Raw genomic sequence first — 20,036 nt, 5'->3', positions numbered from 1 at the left:
GGTGCGGGGGGCCGGGTGCTCCGGCGGTGGAGCGGGGGAGGGTTGCGATGGGTGGAGCTAGCGGGGGAGGGTGCGGGTGCGATCGAGATGGAGGGGGATCGAGATCGAGATGGAGGGGGAATCGAGATCAAGTGTCCTCATGAATTCAAAAAGTGCCCATGAAATTTAAAAATATTCATGATATCAAAAAGTGCCCATGAAATACAATCGAGAAATGAAGACTACGATTTAAATACAATCGGTCTTAGCTAGCTATCTGTTCACAATCTTCTTGCCCTTCTTTTTCGCAAACGGAGTTCTTCTGTGGAACGGACGTCCTTTAGGTAGGGTGGTCCTGCTTCTACTTGTGGTGTGTGCTGCTACTTCATCGTCGTCGTCATGTTCGATCTTCGGGTCGCCGTACTTGTCGAAGTCTTGCTCATTGGCTACTCCATCCATTCCGATGATCTTCCTTTTGCCTCTCCTCACGACAACACGACTGGGCTTTGGCGGGTCGGTAATGAAGAAGCATTGGTCTACTTGGGAAGCCAGTACCCATGGCTCATTCTTTGCGGTGATGTTTGCGCCCGCGGTCTTGGATTTGGCTTCGGGTATAACCATGGTGGTGAAATACCGGTCTTCTTTTATGACGTTTTTGGCCCATCTGACACGGAACATCGGGACCTTCTCTCCAGCGTAGCTCAGCTCCCAGATCTCCTCGATCCTTCCGTAGTATCCGTCCTTGTCGTTACCGGTGTAGGATTCCATCGTTACCCCGGAGTTCTGATAACCATCGCTCTTCATGTGCTTGTCCTCGGTGTAGAATGTGTAGCCGTTGATATCGTACGCCTCATAGGTCATCAGGTTGTGCTCGGCGCCCTGTGACAAGGCGAATATGAGTTGTTCTTCCGCGGAAGAATCCTCATGTAAAGGGTACGACAGAAGCTTCTGCTTGAACCAATGCGTGAAACATGAGTTGTGCTCTTTGAGTATATCTCCGTCCGTCCTCTGTTGGCCTCGGTCATTGTACGTCTTCTTAATAAAGGTTTTGTGCTCTACCACCCAAGGATCGACCACGTCTATGTGTTGTAGCGCGACTAGGTTTGCTCTTTCAAAGTCGGCAAGTTGACCCTCGAAGTCGACATGCATTTCGCGGCGACCCTCACGGTGACCCCATCCAGCGAGCCTGCCGAGGTTCCTGTTGATGGGCCGACCAACGGGGTTCTCGATGCCTAGATAATTCGTGCAGTACGAGATGCACTCTTCGGTCAGAAAGCCGCTGGCTATGCTTCCCTCTGGACGTGACATGTTGCGAACGTATCCTTTGATGACACCATTCATCCTTTCGAACGGCATCATGCTGTGCAGGAACGTCGGCCCGAGTTGGATGATATCCTCCACTATATGGACCAGCAGATGCACCATAACATCGAAGAATGCGGGCGGGAAGTACATCTCAAGCTCGCATAGTATCACCACGATCTCTTCCTGTAGCCTTCTGAGTTGCCTCACGCCAATCGACTTCCGAGAGATGACGTCAAAAAAGTTGCATAGGCCAAATAGCGTTTCACGGACGTGCGCGTCCATGATCCCACGGATTGCAACTGGAAGTATCTGCGTCATCAGCACGTGACAGTCATGAGACTTCATCCCGTTGAACTTCTGCTTCGCTGGGTCTAGGTATCTGCTTATCTTCCCCGCGTAACCGTAAGGAAGTTTTTCTCCTAGGAGGCAGGTGAAAAACTGCTCGATCTCAGCACGCGGGAGGGTAGTCATTTCCGGTCTTCTTGGCCTTTTTGCCTTTGCGACGACTTTCCGTGTCCTGCTTCGCCTCATCATCATCATCATCATCATCATTAGCGTGAAGCTCCTGCCTGATGCCCATTGATTTCAAGTCTGCCCTTGCTTTCGGCCCATCTTTGGTCCTCTCTGCCATGTTGAGCAGGGTACCAAGCAGACTCTCGCACACGTTCTTCGTGATATGCATGACATCAAGGCTGTGAGGAACACGGTGGATCTTCCAGTACGGCAAGTCCCAGAAAACAGACCTCGTTTTCCATACCTTCAGCAGCGACTCTGGCGCCTTTCGCTTCTTTCCCGGCAGTGGGCAGTCTTTCCAATTTTTCAACAGCTTGTCTATTTCCTCGCCGCTCCTCGTACACGGGCATTTTCGGGGTTCGGTTTCACCATCGAACAGATCCTTGCGTTTCCTCCACGGGTCATCATCGCGAAGCTACCTTCGATGTCCCATGAACACGGTTTTCGAAGACCCGGGATCTCTATCTAGCTGGCGATACGTTGTGTCATCCATGCACCTTACGCATCCAGAAAATCCGTGGACTACCTGCCCCGCGAGATATCCGTAACCGAGATAGTCGTGCACCGTTGTGAGCAGTGCGGCTCTCATAGGGAAATATTCTTTCTCTGCGGCGTCCCACATATTGGCTGGCGTTTTCCACAGTGTGTCTACCTCCTCCTTCAGCAGCCCCAGATACAGATTGATGTCGTTCCCTGGTTGTTTCGGCCCTTCAATTAGCATACTCATGTGAATGTACTTCCTCTTCATGCACAACCAGGGGGGAAGGTTGTACATCCACACAAACACAGGCCAGGTGCTATGTGTGCTTCTCTGGCTGCCAAACGGATTGACTCCATCGGTGCTCGCGCCCAGCACGATGTTCCTTGGATCCTTCCCAAATTCTGGGTATTCGCAGTTCAACGCTTGCCACTGGCTCGCATCCTTAGGGTGACTCAGCATCTTGTCTTTTTTATTTATCTCCGGATCATTTCCGTCATCTTCCCGCTTCTTCTCCTCCCTATCCGCGTGCCAACGCAGGAGCTTTGCTACCTTAGGGTCCGCGAAATACCGCTGCAGACGAGGAGTGATCGGAAAGTACCACACCAATTTTCGAGGAGCTTTCTTCCTCTTCTTGTATCGAGTGACGCTGCACACCGGACATATGGTAGACTCCGCGTGCTCGTCCCGATAAATGATGCAATTGTTCATGCACACATGGTATTTCACGTGCGGTAAATCCAGAGGACACACGATTTTCTTCGCCTCCTTGAAACTGGTCGGGCACTTGTTCCCCTTGGGAAGACGTTCGTGCCAGAATGACATGTTCTCGTCGAAGCATGCGTCGGTCATTTTGTGTTTTACCTTCATCTCCAGAGCCATGAGCGTTACTTTCAGGCAGGTATCCTCGGGCCTGCATCCTTCATACAATGGAGTAACCGCGTCTATCTCCAGTTGATCCAGCTTGGCTTTCTCTCGAGCGGCAGCTCTTGCGTTATCCGTCCGCTTGAGAAGCAGCTCTTGAATATGAGGGTCCTGCACCCAGCCTCCATCGTCGTCTGCTCCGGCATCTTCATCTTCATGATCATGCCCTTCGTCTTGATCTTCCTCATCATCATGTACGACATCTTCTACATGATGACTGTGTACAGCATCACCGTCGTGATCATGTCCTGGAGATTCTTCGTCTTCTCGCCCGCCCTCGCCGCGGTGGTACTTGTCTTGTTGCCCTTCCTCATTTCTTGCCCGGCCCCGGCCATGGACGACTTGATAGTCATCTTCATCACCTTGCCACCGATAGCCATCCATGAAACCACGCAAGAGCAGGTGGTCCCGCACCTGCCCGGAATCCGGGTCCGCAATAAGGCTCTTCAGCTTGCATCTTCGACATGGACATCTTATCTCCTTCTCGTTCTTTTGAAGCATCTCGGACTTCGCGGAGCTCAAAAACCTATTCACGATGCCTTCAGTCATCGTGCGGACCATGGTCGCCTGCGGGGTAGAGCAAAACGATATGTTAGAACCAAGAAAAAATTTGGCATGACCTTCCCTAAAAATAGGACCAAAAAGAATGCATAGTGCCAAAATTCTCGCCGAAACGGAAATGAATCAAAACATTCCGGCAAAATATTGGCAACTATCGCATATTTCAAATACCGGTACCTTCCAACACAAACATATATGCAACACCACAAACACATGCAACACCACAAACATACATAGATCTAGCTAGGCCACAAAAAGTGCATGTGCACGTTGTTGGAGCGAGCTAGGGAGAAAAAAAAGTAGATCTATATCACGAAGATAGCTTTCCCTTACTTACCTATCAAAAAAAGGTAATTTCACCACTTAATTTTGTTGAATCTATGGTGGAAATGAGGTGAGGAGGAGGAGATGGCCGAAAGCTTGGAGAAGGAGGTGGATGGAATGAAGTGGGAAAAGTGAGTGGGTAGGTGTGGGCTGTCCAAAATATCTTGTTGGTCCCAGGTTACTAATGGCGCACCATAGGAAAATGCTCCATTAGTAACCCTGGTTACTAATGGCGCATCAGCAGACGGTGCGCCATTAGTAGTTTTGCAAAAAAGTAAAAATAATAAGTATATATACTAATGGCGCATCTCCTCTGAGTGCGCCATTACTAGTTTAAACTAGTAATGGCGCACTGTGAGACGATGCGCCATTAGTAGTTTTGCAAAAAAAGAATAAAACAAAATTTACAGTAATGGCGCACTGCCTGCTAGGTGCGCCATTAGTAGTTATAGATAGTAATGGCGCATTATGGACCAGATGCGCCATTAGTATGTATGGGAAGATGGAAAAAAATAATTCATACTAGTGGCGCACCCTGTTTACGGTGCGCCATTAGTGTCTTCCACACTAATGGCGTATCACAAACGGGTGCGCCATTAGTATATAGTAGTGGCGCACTGCGTCCACGGTGCGCCATTAGAATCAATCCTATCTATAGCCCTTTTCCTAGTAGTGAAAGGCCGAACAGGCGGTCGTGAGAAAACCACCTAGCCGGAGGGTTTGGCCGATAGCCAAGGCTCCCTTAGCGACGACACCGTCTTTAAAGACGGGAGGAGGCATCCTTCCCGATTGTGACGGCACAGTGGAACTCTCAATGAAAGCACCAATGTCGGTGTCAAAACCGGCGGATCTCGGGTAGGGGGTCCCGAACTGTGCGTCAAGGTCGGATGGTAACAGGAGACAAGGGACACGATGTTTTTACCCAGGTTCGGGCCCTCTCGATGGAGGTAAAACCCTACTCCTTCTTGATTAATATTGATGATATGGGTAGTACAAGAGTAGATCTACCACGAGATCAAGGAGGCTAAACCCTAGAAGCTAGCCTATGGTATGATTGTGTATGACGAAGTTGTCCTACGGACTAGAACCCTCCGATTTATATAGACACCGGATAGGGTTAGGGTTACACAGAGTCGGTTACAATGGTAGGAGATCTTGAATATCCACATCGTCAAGCTTGCCTTCCACGCCAAGGAAAGTTCCATCCAGACACGGGACGAAGTCTTCAATCTTGTATCGTCATAGTCCAGGAGTCCGGCTGAAGGTATAGTCCGGCTATCCGAACACCCCCTAATCTAGGACTCCCTCAGTCGGCCCGCCAATTTGTCCCCGATGGGGCGGAGAGCGACGTCGACGACCCCGACTTGGGGGCGGCGGCGATGGAGGCCGACACCAAAGGAGGAGGCGGCCTCAGGCCCTCGGCCACCTTTGCCGACTGGCCTGATGACTACTTTGAGGGGGAAATCGCCCCGCGCCACCAACCAAGAGCCGTCCACCATGGCGCGAGTTCATCTGCCGCCTTGGGTGGTCTAGGCGGCGCGAGGAAGCGCCGCGTGGGGCCGGGTTCTCTCGGCGGCCGTGACAAGAAGTTCAAGGGGGCAGCCGCCGCGACCAGGCGGGAAGAGGCGGTCGTGAAGGCCAATTGCTTCCGCAAGGAGGTGAAGAAGCCGCCACTGGTCTCGGCGTAAGTGCTTCCATCTTTTGTCTTGTTTTCTTCTGGTGGATTTTGTCCAAATCTTTTACATGCTATCTCTGTTCTAGAGCTCCCCTCACCCTTGGGAGGGTTACCGCCGCCTCCATCATGGGGTCGGCAGAGACGTCCGCCTCCACTCGGCGGGTTGACCCCGCCGCCGACCTCCGGGAAGCGACGAAGCGGAACACGCAGGAGAAGCACGACGAGGAAGAAGCCGCCCGTCGAGAGAAGGCGGAGGCCGAGAAGGCGGCCGCCTCCGCCCAGAAGAAGCTGGATGAGGCCGAAGCCGCCGTCGCGGCGAAACAGCAGGCCGAAGAGACCGCGCGTCGCCAGTCGGCGTTGTTCGTCATCCCGCTGAGCTCGGCGCGGCCTCCAGATCTCACGGAACGGGCTGGGGAAGCCGGTGGCGACTACCCCATCATGGAGCGAGAAGGCCGCGAGGCCTCCATGTCGGATACGGCGGCGCCGCCGCCGCCGCCTCTACCACCGTCTGGGAGCATGCAAGGCGAACAGCCGGCGGCCCCGTCGGCGCCGCCGACTAAGGACGAGGCTGAGGCATAGCTGCTCCTCCAAGACGCCTCGCCAACGCACCGCCGTCTTGGGAAGGCGATTTCGGCGCCACGCCCCTTGGAGACCGGCGCCGCCGGCTCGGCCATCCCAGACGTCGAGGCAACGAGCGCCGCGCCCGTCGGGTGGGTGCGAGGAGGCGGCACATGCCCGCTGAACCAGGCGCTTCTGGACGTCCAGGCGAAGCTGCGAGCCGAGGGCGACGCCATCCAGAACTGCACCAAGGCGCATCTGGCGTCGCAAGCGGCCGTCTGGGTATGTTTTCTTCTGACTTTGTTTTTCTTCTCTGTGGGGGCGCGCCAGTGCATCCACTGGGTGTAGTCCCCGAGTTTCGGGCCGGTTGCTGAGCAGGCGGGTCGGAACTCTATTGGTGAGTCTCTAAGCATTTTACTCTTGTTTGAAATATTTATCACAGGATTATCATAACCTCCGGGTCACCGCCTTCAACCGCAATGTTGAAGAGCTGGGCAAGCGGACCGCTGACTTGTCGGAGAGCCGGAGTGAGTTCTCCTTCTTCTTCGTGGGGGCGCGCTGGCGCACCCGCGGGCTGTAGTCCCCGAGATTCGGGCCGACTGTTGAGCAGTCATGCCTGATCTTCCCGGCGACCTTCTTTGATGACGACTTAACGCCTTCTTCTTTTTTCTTCAAAGGCCAACGCCGTTCTTCAGCAGCAGCTGGGCGAGGCCAACACCGCCTTGTGTGCCAAGGAGTCGGAGTGCGGCAAGCTCGTCGCAGAGCGCGACCTGCTGGCCACGCAGCTGGCGGAGCAGAAGGGGCTGCTCAAGAAGGCGCAGGAGGAGGCAGAGAAGAAAGAGGCTGCACTTCTGGCCGAGTTCGAGACTGAGCGCTCCTCCTGGACCGACAAGGAGGCGATGCTGACCTCCGGCTTCCATGAATTGAGGATATCGTTGATGGTGAGTTTTCTTTACTCTCTTCTTTGAGACGCCGACTGCGGGTCAGGTCGACTCCTGATTTTCTATCTTGCTTCTTTTTCTTCTTTGTCAGACTTCTTCCCTGGTCACACGCAAGCTGCCACACAGGCCATCGAGGCCAACCGCGAGGCGCGGAGGGCAACTGGCGAGGAGATTGCCGCCAACGCCCCCCGGACTCTTGACAAGCAGCTTCTGAGCATCGAGGCTTGTCTGCGCCTGGCCCACCGGATGCTGCGCCGGCTTCAGCATGTCGGCGCCCAGGCGATTGCCGCCTTGTGGCCGGACATGCCGATTCTGCGCACTCCCAGTCGGACCGCCGACTGGCTGGAGGTCGCAGCCGGCTGTCTTGAGGCTTGAAAGGGCTCCTCGGCTCGGGCTGGAGCGCGCCAAGCCTTGGAATTCGTCAAGGCGTGGTATACGGACCTGGACCTGGACCAGCTGGCCACGCTCCGGGCAGAGGCCCAGCCGGTCTGGCAGCCGCGGAAGACACCCTTGTCAAGCGTGCCGCGGCGATCGCCGAGTACGCCGATACCAGCGTCTTCATTCCTGAGCGGACTAACAACGGTGAGGAGGCGCCGCCGGAGTGGTTTGGGATGAACCCGGACTACGACGAGGACTCGGCGGAGGTGATCGGCTCGAGTGCCGAAGAGGGAGGCGAGACGGAGGTCGGAGACGAGACGGAGGCGCCAGAAGACGGAGCGGGGGATCAGCCTCAGCTCGACCGCGCCTCCAGCAACGAGCCGCACCCGACCGAGCCAGCTGCCGCTGGAGATGATCAAGCCAAGACCGCCCAGCCGGCCGCCCCAGCGTCCGACACCGCCGTCTCCTCCGACCCTCCAAACCCGTCTGCTGCCTCCTAGGCTGCTGCTGCCTTGTCCTTATTTATCTGCTTTAATAGTCTTTGAAGAACTTTGTTAATTTGCACAATTCCACCCGCGGGGTGTATTTTGAACTTCAGTTCGAAGATTCGGCCAATCGGCCTATGTTATGTAAATATTTATCCGAGTTTTATCATTGCTTGCTCATTGCTCTATTGGCTTTTTCCTTTGCCGCCTTCCCCTTGTTGCCGTCTTTGCCAGTTGGACAGCCGCTCTGCGGACTGCCGCTAGGTCAAGTGCTTGGCTACTTTGGGGAGGCAAGTATTTGGCCGTTCTAGAGTCTTTTTAACAGGTTGGATAGAAAGCGGCAAGCCGACTGCTCAGGAGTCGGCTTCGCGAAGAGCGGCTGGAAAGCCGGCTTAAGCTATGCTTATGCTTTGAGTCCTTAGCCATTTTTCATGTGGGCGCCTATTCTTCCTTACTCCTGCCCCCCAAACGGTCGCTCTGCGAGCTGTGGCTTCTGACAGGAGACGGCTTAGGCACCACACACTACTTGTCCGACTGCAGGAAGCATTTCATAGCGCAAGGCGGCAAGTCCCCGGGCCGACTGGTCGAGCCCGGTGCCAAGCGGCGTAACAAAAAGTGGTATACTCGAAGGCATAATTCTTATCATACAGATAACAAAAAAGGGCAGTCCCCGAGCTCGTCTCGGGGGCCCGAATTCTTGGTGCTTTAATACAAAGGGTAGCATGGTACATACTGCATCAACTGTAAAATCTTCGGAGAAGATTTGCATTCCATGGCCGTTCCGTCTCTTTGCCGGAGTCGTCCCTCTTGCGTGCTCGGGGCTTCTGAGCATCGATCAGATAGTAGGAGTTGTTGCCCATCACTTTGCTGATGATGAAGGGGCCTTCCCAAGGCGCCGACAACTTGTGCTGGCCGGCTGTCCGCTGGATCAGTCGGAGCACAAGGTCACTGAGGGAGTCCTGGATTAGGGGGTGTTCGGATAGCCGGATTATACCTTCAGCCGGACTCGAGGACTATGAAGATACAAGATTGAAGACTTCGTCCCGTGTCCGGATGGGACTTTCCTTGGCGTGGAAGGCAAGCTTGGTGATGCGGATATTCAAGATCTCCTACCATTGTAACCGACTCTGTGTAACCCTAACCCTATCCGGTGTCTATATAAACCAGAGGGTTCTAGTCCGTAGGACAACTTCATCATACAACAATCATACCATAGGCTAGCTTCTAGGGTTTAGCCCCCTTGATCTCGTGGTAGATCTACTCTTGTACTACCCATATCATCAATATTAACCAAGCAGGAGTAGGGTTTTACCTCCATCGAGAGGGCCCGAACCTGGGTAAAACATCGTGTCCCTTGTCTCCTGTTACCATCCAGCCTTGACGCACAGTTCGGGACCCCCTACCCGAGATCCGCCGGTTTTGACACCGACATTGGTGCTTTCATTGAGAGTTCCTTTGTGTCGTCGCTTTCGGGCTCGATGGCTCCTTCGATCATTAACGGCGATGCGGTCCAGGGTGATACTTTTCTCCCCGGACAGATCTTCGTCTTCGGCGGCGTCGCACTGCGGGCCAATTCGCTTGGCCACCTAGAGCAGATCGAGAGCTACGCCCCTGGCCATCAGGTCAGGTTTGGAAGCCTAAACTACACGGCGGACATCCGCGGAGATTTGATCTTCGACGGATTCGAGCCACAGCCAAGCGCGCCGCGCTGTTTCGAGAGGCATGATCTAGCTCTGCCGCCGAGCAGTACCCTGGAGGCCGCACAAGCGCCGGTTCCGACCCTTAATTCTGAGTCTGTTGCGCCAATCGAGGATGAGCGGTTGGACGTCACCTCGGGGGCTACGATGTTAAAGGCGATCGAGCCAAACATTAGCCCCGCGCTCCGCAAGGCTCGTGACCCCGAGGAGCCAGATTCTTCTTCGAACTTCGAGCCTCCCGCGCCCCTGCCGATCGAATCCGATTGGGCGCCTATAATGGAGTTCACCTCCGCGGACATCTTTCAGCACTCGCCTTTCGGCGATATCCTGAACTCTTTAAAGTCTCTGTCTTTGTCAGGAGAGCCCTGGCCGGACTACGGTCAGCAAGGATGGGATGCGGACGATGAAGAAATTCAAAACCCACCCACCACCCACTTTGTAGCCGCTGTCGATGACTTAACCAACATGCTTGACTTCGACTCCGAAGACATTGACGGTATGGACGACGATGCAGGAGATGAATAGGAACCAGCACTTGTAGGGCACTGGAAGGCCACCTCGTCATATGACATATACATGGTGGATACTCAAAAAGATGGAGATGGCGATGGAACAGCGGGGGATGACACCTCCAAGAAACAGCCAAAGCAAAAACGGTGATTCCGGCACCGGAGATAATAACACTCCGGACAGCGCCGAAGAACACCCCCTCCAGCAAGATTCGGCACAGGAAGATGGAGAAGCTAGCCCTCATGAGAGAGCGGCGGATCGAGAAGCTGAGGACGATAACTATATGCCTCCCTCGGAAGACGAGGCAAGCCTCGACGACGACAAATTCGTCGTACCATCAGACCCCGCCGAACAAGAGTGTTTCAAACGCAGGCTTCTAGCCACGGCAAGCAGCCTCAAGAAAAAGCAGCAACAGCTTAGAGCTGATCAAGACTTGCTAGCTGACAGATGGACTGAAGTCCTTGCGGCCGAAGAGTATAAACTCGAACGCCCCTCCAAGAACTACCCAAAGCGCAGGCAGCTACCCCGATCAGAGGAGGAAGCACCTATATCACCAGCGCACGACATGGCGGACCGGCCACCTCGCGGCCGCGTTAGAGAGGCCTCGCGGCCCTCCACCCAAGCCATGCCCCGGCGCCGTTCAACTAAGGCACGGGAGAATGCGCCAGACCTCCAAGACGTGCTGGAGGACAAGGCAAGGCAGACAAGATCGATCTATGAATCGCGCAGGCGCCCCACGGAATGTGACGGTGATCGTCATTCCGGATACAACAAATCCGTCTGGGCCGAACACAACAGACATAGCTCCTTCGAGCTGCGTCGCGATATAGCCCAGTACAGAGGCGCCGCACACCCACTATGCTTCACAGATGAAGTAATGGATCATAAAATCCCAGAGGGTTTCAAACCCGTAAACATCGAATCATATGATGGCACAACAGATCCTGCGGTATGGATCGAGGATTATCTCCTTCATATCCACATGGCCCGCGGCGATGATCTACACGCCATCAAATACCTCCCGCTCAAACTTAAAGGACCGGCCCGGCATTGGCTTAACAGCCTGGCAGCAGACTCAATCGATTCTTGGGAGGACCTAGAAGCCGCATTCCTCGACAACTTCCAGGGCACTTATGTGTGACCACCGGATGCCGATGACTTAAGCCACATAATTCAGCAGCCAGAGGAATTGGCCAGGCAATTCTGGACACGGTTCCTAACAAAGAAAAACCAGATAGTCGACTGTCCAGACGCAGAGGCCCTAGCGGCCTTCAAGCATAACATCCGCGACGAGTGGCTCGCCCGGCACCTGGGATAGGAAAAGACGAAGTCCATGGCAGCCCTCACGACACTCATGACCCGCTTTTGCGCGGGAGAAGACAGCTGGCTTGCTCTCAGTAACAACTTAACAAAGAACCCTGGTAATTCGGATACCAAGGACAAAAGTGGTAGGACACGTCGGAATAAGCAAAAGCGCCGCGTTAGCAGCGACAGCAACGAAGATACGGCAGTTAATGCAGGATTCAGAGGCTATAAATCCGGTCAACGGAAAAATCCATTCAAAAAGAATACCCAGTGCCCGTCCAGTTTGGACCGAATACTCGACAGCTTGTGCCAGATACATGGCACCCCCGAAAGGCCGGCCAATCACACCAACAGGGATTGTTAGGTGTTCAAGCAGGCAGGCAAGTTAAGAGCCGAATATAAAGACAAGGGGCTGCGTAGCGATGACGAGGAGGAGTCCAGGACGCCGAACAATAATGGACAGAAGGGTTTTCCCCCACAAGTGTGGACAGTGAACATGATATACGCAACCCACATTCCCAAGAGGGAGCGGAAGCATGCGCTACGGGACATATACGCGATGGAGCCAGTCGCCCCAAAGTTCAACCCATGGTCCTCTTGCCCGATCACTTTTGATCGAAGGGACCATCCCACTAGCATCCGTCACGGCGGCTTTGCCGCATTGGTTCTTGACCCAATCATCGACGGATTTCACCTCACAAGAGTCCTCATGGACGGCAGAAGTAGCCTGAACCCGCTTTACCAAGATACAGTGCGGAAAATGGGCATAGATCCCTCGAGGGTTAAGCCCACAAAAACGACCTTTAAAGGCGTTATACCAGGTGTAGAGGCCAACTGTACAGGCTCAGTGACACTTGAAGTGGTCTTCGGATCCCCGGATAATTTCCCAAGCGAAGAATTAGTCTTCGATATAGTCCCGTTTCGTAGTGGCTATCACGCCCTGCTCGGGCGAACCGCATTTGCAAAGTTTAATGCGGTGCCGCACTACGCATATCTCAAGCTCAAGATGCCAAGCCCTCGAGGAGTAATCACGGTCAATGGAAACACCGAACGCTCCCTCCGCACGGAGGAGCACACGGCGGCTCTCGCAGCAGAAGTACAAAGCAGCCTTCTTAGGCAATTCTCTAGTCCGGTCGTTAAAAAGCCAGACACTGCCAAGCGCGCCCGGAGTAACCTACAAGAAGACCGCCTGGCACGTTCAGAGCATGCGTAGCAATGCGGCCCCAACCCCAGCCCTCGCAACATAGCGAAACCAGTGCCTCGCGTACATAACTACGCTCTCGAAATACCGTGGACGTAGGGGAAGGGGCACAATAAACGGCCAGCCCACAATACGGCTTAAAACGTACTAGGGGCTGCCGAATTCCTTTTTTTATTTTTTCTTACTTTCAGGACTCCATACTTCGGACGACCTGTTCGGCAATTCAGCTGCCGCACAAACGGTGCAAGCTCCAGGGAGGCAGACAAGCCATGCCGCATTATGGAACCCCCAGGTGGACTCTGTTCAAGCAATATACCTGTTTTGAATATAATTCCGCGGCCTGCCCCTGGCCAGGACATGTTAAATAGTCCAACATCTTTCGGTTATCGCACTACTTGTATGGTTCTGCTCTTATAGCAGCCCTTATATAAACAATGCATAGCTTTCTATCTATTTTTTGCATTATCCTCTTTTCATATGTTTATGACATGTTGCACCCGTACACTATGGTACGGCAAAATACGCCAGGGGCTGTAGCACCCATAAATACGGCGTGAGAAGTCCGTACACTTTCACAAGTGCGGCACCCCAAACTTATAGCACTATATGCATCGGCTCCGAATCATGATTTGGGTCAATAGTTGGGTTTGCCCGGCTCCTATGTTTTGGTGCCTTACGTTCCGCTATATCGGCTAAGATAGCACTAGGAGAACCACTGTGATTGTGCCCTGGTTGAGCTGGGTTAAGCACCTCAGTGGAGAAAGCTAAAACTGACTGTCATGATGAGGCGAGAGACCAGTCGCTGTTCGAGATGTTTTACAAGTCCCTAAAGGCTTATGCCGCTTCGAGCGAGGAGCCGACTTTGTCCGGCCAAGGCGTGGATAGCGCCCCGAACTCGGTCTTCCGAACAAGGGGCTTCGCCGAAATTTAAAATTATAGAGTTCTATGGCTAAGTGAGAGTGTTCAAGCATTATAGTCCGATTGCCTGGTTCGTTGTGCTGAGCGCCTCCCTCGAAGGACCCAACTATGGGAAAAAGAGCACTCAGGTTTATCCCGAACACCCCAGCACTAGTGGCATGGGGGCAGAAGCCGACGACTGGCCATCTCTCAATTTTTCGATAAATGGACGCACATAAAGTAATATTTTAAATTCAATAAGCATTGCTTAGCGCATATGAACAAGTTTTCAGCGCACAGGATAAACACGAGCGAGTTCATTCAAAAATTACATCCTTTGTACATTCGTCTGCCACAAGGAGGGCACCCACAAGAACATCCTTATAGTAGTTCTCGGGCTTGCGATGCGCTTTCCCCGGCGGCGGCCCGTCCTTCACAAGCTTCTCACCGTCCAGCTTACCCCAGTGCACCCTTACACGGGCAAGGGCCCTACGGGCACATTCGATGCAGACGGAGCGCTTGATGACCTCGAGCCTTAGACAGGCCTCCACCAGCCGCCGCACCAGCCCGAAGTAGCTCCCAGGCAGGGCCTCTCCGGGCCACAGCCAAACTAAGAAGCCCTTCATGGCCCGTTCGGCCGCCTTGTGGAGCTCGACCAGCTGTTTCAGCTGGTCGCTCAAGGGCACAGGGTGTCCGGCCTCAGCATACTAAGACCAGAACACCTTCTCCGTCGAGCTGCCCTCTTCGGCGCGGTAGAATGCGGCGGCATCGGATACGCTGCGGGGAAGATCTGCAAATGCCCCTAGAGAGCTCCCGATTTGGGTAAGTAACAAGTAATTTACTTTTATACTTCTGCTTTGCATAAAGAATGCCTTATCCGCCGCTATATTTTTCACCTCCTCCAACTCTTGGAGGGCCTTTTGGGCTTCAACCTTAGCGGACTTGGCAGTCTCAAGGGCCGCCGCGAGCTCGGATGCTTGCGTCCTTGACTCAAGCTCCAAACTCTCATGTTTTTTCATGAGAGCCTACAGCTCTTGCTGCACCTCGCCGACCTGGGCCTCAAGTTTCTCTCGCTCGATGCACTCCGCGGCCGCTTTCTCTTCGGCCCCGGACAGCGCCTGCTTGAGGGTTGCCACCTCAGTCGTGGCCCCTACAATAAGCAGTACAATCCTGTTATTTTTTGCAATCGCGTCTTTCTATAGGCAGTTTTTCTATAAGGTATTTCTAACCTTCTCTCTCCTCGAGCCGCTGCTTGGCAAGGCCGAGCTCTTGCTCGGTCCGCTCGAGGCCCTGTTTCAGGGCATCCACCTCCGCAGTCAGTGCGGCGGTGGCTAACAGCGAAGCCTGCATACGCATATTGACTCTTTGTTATTAGACTCCTGCAAATTTATTAGATCCTCTATTCGGCTTTTCTTTCCGAACGCCAAACAGAGCATCAGGGGCTACTGTCTATGAGGTTATATTTTTACATATTTTCTACTCACCTTGAAGCCTATTAGAAGGCTAGCACAAGCTTCAGTCGGTCCGCTCTTGGTGGACTGAACCTTCTGGATCACCGCACTCATAATGGTACGGTGCTCCTCGTCGATGGAGGCGCTATCAAGCACCTCTAGGAGATTGTCCGGCACCTCCGGTTGGACGGAGGCCGCCGGTTCAGAAGGCTTGCTCCTCTTGGAAGGAGTTCGCCTACCGTAGTCTGGAACTGTTGAAGGTTCCGGCGCTGTGTCCGGCTCAAAGCCGGACTTGGAGCCCTGGGGGGTTTTGTCCCCTTTATTCCTGGGGTCCGGGAGATCGCCTTGCGGCTTCTCCAGGACCACCTCCTCCTGCCCCAGAGCTTGTTGCGACGCCACTTCGGCGTCACCCACAGTGTGGGGGGAGACAGCGGGCGGAACTGAGTTCACATCCGATGAATCCAGGGAGCCACTCGACGACTCGTCGAGTTCGGCCCGGGGCGGTCTGCATAATTACAATCGGCATTAGGGAGAGCTGTGCAAACAAGAGAACGTCATGAGTTATTCTGATGTCCGAACTTACGATTTTGCCGGATGCTTGGCCCTGTTTGGCCACTCCTCCTCGTCCTCTTCGGCATCGAGGGAGTAGTCCGGCGGAGGGGTCTTCCTCTTCCTGGACCCTTCGGCCTCCCCCGTTGGGGCGGCCTTCCTTTTCTATCCTCCCCCTGCTGGAGGGGGAGAGGTTTCTCCTTCCTCCTCCTCGTTTCCACAGGAGGAGAGCGTCTCGGACTCGTCGGAGGACGAGTCCGACACCACCATATTACGGGAACTCTTTCGAGTCCCCGTGGCCTTCTTCTCCGGCACCACATAAGGCGCTGGAACCAGCAGCTTTGCTAGGAGAGCAGGGGCTGGGTCTTCGGGCGGGAGCCGGATAGTTTATCGGTCCGGACTTCGCCTTACAAGCCTGTCAAAGGTAAGGGAGTTTAGATCCCGCATAGAGTCAAACTATGAAAAAATTAACATCTTGTAAAAGGTGCAAATAGCTTACCTCGCTAGCGTGACGCTGCAAGCTGTATCCGCGGTCCTCGAAAGCGGATGTGGGTGACTCGGCGCCTTTGGTTAGCACCTTCCAGACATCTTCATACGTCGTGTCGAAGAGCCTGCTGAGGGTTTGGTGTTGCGCCGGGTCGAACTCCCACGGATTGAAGTCCCGTTGTTGACACGGGAGGATCCGGCGGACGAGCATAACCTGGATTACGTTGACAAGCTTGATCGGCTTGTTCACCAGGGACTGGATGCATGTTTGCAATCCGGTCACTTCTTCCTCGTCGACCCACGACAGGCCCGTCTCTTTCCAGGACATAAGCCTCGTGGGGGGTCCAGATCGGAACTCGGGGGCCGCGGTCCATTCTGGATCGCGTGGCTCGGTGATGTAAAACCACCCGGATTGCCACCCCTTTAGGGTCTCCACGAAGGAGCCCTCGAGCCATAGGACGTTGGGCATCTTGCCCGCCATGGCACCTCCGCACTCCGCCTGGTTGCCGCGCACCACCTTGGGCTTGACGTTAAAGGTCTTGAGCCAAAGGCCGAAATGGGGGCAGGTGCGGAGGAAAGCCTCGCACACGACGATAAACGCCGAGATGTTGAGGATGAAGTTCGGGGCCAGATCGTGGAAATCCAGGCCGTAGTAGAACATGAGCCCCCGGACAAAGGGGTGGAGTGGAAAACCCAGTCCGCGGAGGAAGTGGGGAAGGAAAACTACCCTCTCATGGGGCCTTGGGGTGGGGAGAAGTTGCCCCTCCTCGGGAAGCCGGTGCGCGATGTCCTTGGACAAGTATCCGGCCTTCCTCAGCTTTTTTACATGGCCCTCCGTAATGGAGGAAACCATCCATTTGCCTCCCGCTCCAGACATTGCTGGAGAAGGTTGAGATGGGAAGTGCGGGCTTGGGCGCTGGAGCTCGAGTGCACGGAAAATGGGAAGGCAAAGGAGGAAGAAGGCGTAGGTAAAAAGGTGGATCCTTATCCCCTTATATGGGCGGATGCGGCTGTGCATCCCCACCAGCCTAGTAAAACTCGCTTGCCTCCCAAGCACTATGATAAATGGTGCGATTGGGTTACCCACGTCCGTATTGATGAGAATCCCGTAAAGGGAGGAACACGATCTCTGCTTTGACAAGACGTGCCAAGGGAACCGCCTCGCAAAACGTGCTAAGGCGGAAAAATAAAAACAATTTGAGTAAAGGACTTGGCCGTAGTGTGATGTCACGCTGCGGAATACATCAGCAGATTGGATTTGTGTTAATATTATTCTCTCTATGGCAATATGTGCAAACTTATTTTGCAGAGCCGGACACTATTCTTGGTGTTTAAAATCTTCTTGAAGAACTTGGAGGAGGAACCCGCCTTGCAATGCCGAAGACAATTTGCGCGCCGGACTCGTCATCATTGAAGCTTGGTTCAGGGGCTACTGAGGGAGTCCTGGATTAGGGGGTGTTCGGATAGCCGGACTATACCTTCAGCCGGACTCCAGGACTATGAAGATACAAGATTGAAGACTTCGTCCCGTGTCCGGATGGGACTTTCCTTGGCGTGGAAAGCAAGCTTGGCGATGCGGATATTCAAGATCTCCTACCATTGTAACTGACTCTGTGTAACCCTAACCTTATCCGGTGTCTATATAAACCGGAGGGTTCTAGTCCGTAGGACAACTTCATCATACAACAATCATACCATAGGCTAGCTTCTAGGGTTTAGCCCCCTTGATCTCGTGGTAGATCTACTCTTGTACTACCCATATCATCAATATTAATCAAGCAGGAGTAGGGTTTTACCTCCATCGAGAGGGCCCGAACCTGGGTAAAAACATCGTGTCCCTTGTCTCCTGTTACCATCCAGCCTTGACGCACAGTTCGGGACCCCCTACCCGAGATCCGCCGGTTTTGACACCGACAGTCGCCCTCTTGGAAAGATCTCGGCCTGACCATCCTGTTGTAGTATCGGCGTAGGCTCTGCTGGTAGATGCTGGATCGGCTGAGTGCCAACAGCCGGCTCTCTTCCAGCAGATCGACGCCGTCTTGACGTGCTTCTTCTGCTTCCTCCTTGGTGTACATGGTGACTCGCGGGGAGTCGAACTCTATGTCTGTGGGGATGACGACTTCAGCACCATAGACGAGGAAGAAGGGCGTGAAGCCGGTCGACTTGTTTGGAGTCGTGCGCAGACTCCACAGGACGGCTGGCAACTCGTCAAGCCAACAACCGGCCGAACGCTCCAGTGGTTCGACCAGTCGAGGCTTGATGCCAGACAGGATGAGGCCATTTGCCCGCTCCACCTGGCCGTTTGACTGCGGATGGGCAACGGATGCTAAGTCCAGTTGGATGCCCTACGTGGCGCAGAAACGGGCCAAGGCGCCTTTGGTAAAGTTGGTGCCGTTGTCGGTGATGATACTGTGTGGTATGCCATACCGAATCGTGATGTCGGCGATGAAAGTCACGGCAGTCGGACCATTCAACTTCTTGATGGGATTTACTTCTATCCACTTGGTGAACTTGTCCACCGCGACAAGTAGGTGAGTCAGGCCTCCTCGTGCCGTCTTGAAGGGTCCCACCATATCTAGGCCCCAAACCGCAAAGGGCCAGGCGATGGGGATAGTCTTGAGCGCTGAAGCCGGCTGATGCGGCTTGGAGCGAAACTTCTGGCACCCCTTGCACTTCTGGACCAACTCCTTGGCCTCTTCTAGGGCAGTCGGCCAAAAGAAACCGTGATGAAAGGCTTTGGCGACGAGGGCTCTTGAGGCCGCATGGTGGCCGCACTCGCCTTGGTGGATGTCTCTGTGAATTGCTTGGCCTTGCTCCGGCTCGACACGACGCTGGTAGACACCAGTGACGCTGCGCCTGACCAGCTCTCTGTTGACTATGTTGCAGGCTGCCGCTCGGCGTTGTACTTGCCGAGCCAAGGTTTCATCGGTTGGCAGCTCTTTGTTCACTAGGAACTTGAGGATGGGCTGCGCCCATGAGGGTGCTGCTATTTCTTCGACTGCCAAAACTGCGACTTGGACGAGGGTGGCTGGGCCAGGAGGCGGCGGGCTGGAGTCCGCGGCCGTTTGCTGGATTGATGAAGTCCCTGGGCCGACTGGCGCAGTCCCCGGGCCGAGCTCTAGAGTCTTTGATCTGGTTGCCGCAGTCCCCGGGCCGAGTTCTGAAGTCCCCGGGCCGGCTTCGACTGCGGCGTTCTTGGAGCCATCTGAAGGAGTTCTTGTGCCGTCTGCTGGGGCTCTTGAGTCGGATCCGACTTCTTCAGGGGGAGCCGGCACAAAGATGGAGTCTGACTCTGGCGAAGGCTTGATAGACGGCTTGAGGAGGCGCTGAAGGGCGATGCTGGATGGTATTGCTTGGCGTGTGGAGCCGATTCGTGCCAGGGTATCTGCTTGGTCGTTGTCGTTTCTTGGTACGTGGAGGAACTCGCACCCCTCAAAATATCTACTGAGTTGCTGCACGAGGAAGCGGTAGCTCGCCATGTTTGCATCCTTGGCGTCCCAGTCGCCAGATGACTGCTAGACCACCAAGTCGGAGTCGCCATAACACAGGATCCGGCGAATGCCAAGTTCTTTGGCAAGCCGGAGCCTGTGAATGAGCGCCTCGTATTCGGCGACGTTGTTGGAGGCGGCAAAATGGATCTGCAGCGCATACTTGAGCTTGTCGCCTTTGGGAGAAGTGAGGACAATGTCGGCTCCCAAGCGAGTGCGCATCTTGGAGCCGTCGAAATGCATCCGCCAATGGGTGGAGTCGGGCGCTGGCGGCAGGTACTGGGTCTCGGCCTAGTCAACGAGGAAGTCGGCCAGTGCTTGCGACTTGACG

General features: G+C 54.4%; 1 pseudogene; it reads right to left on the bottom strand.

Moving 5' to 3' along the window:
• LOC119309101 overlaps positions 1 to 17,094 on the bottom strand; it is a 48,059-nt pseudogene extending 30,965 nt beyond the window's left edge.
• Positions 17,095 to 20,036: the final 2,942 nt, after the last annotated feature.

Source organism: Triticum dicoccoides, chromosome 5B (genome assembly GCF_002162155.2).
Source record: "Triticum dicoccoides isolate Atlit2015 ecotype Zavitan chromosome 5B, WEW_v2.0, whole genome shotgun sequence".
In the NCBI taxonomy this organism is placed as follows: Eukaryota; Viridiplantae; Streptophyta; class Magnoliopsida; order Poales; family Poaceae; genus Triticum; species Triticum dicoccoides.
This window is presented reverse-complemented; position numbering and strand designations above follow the sequence as displayed.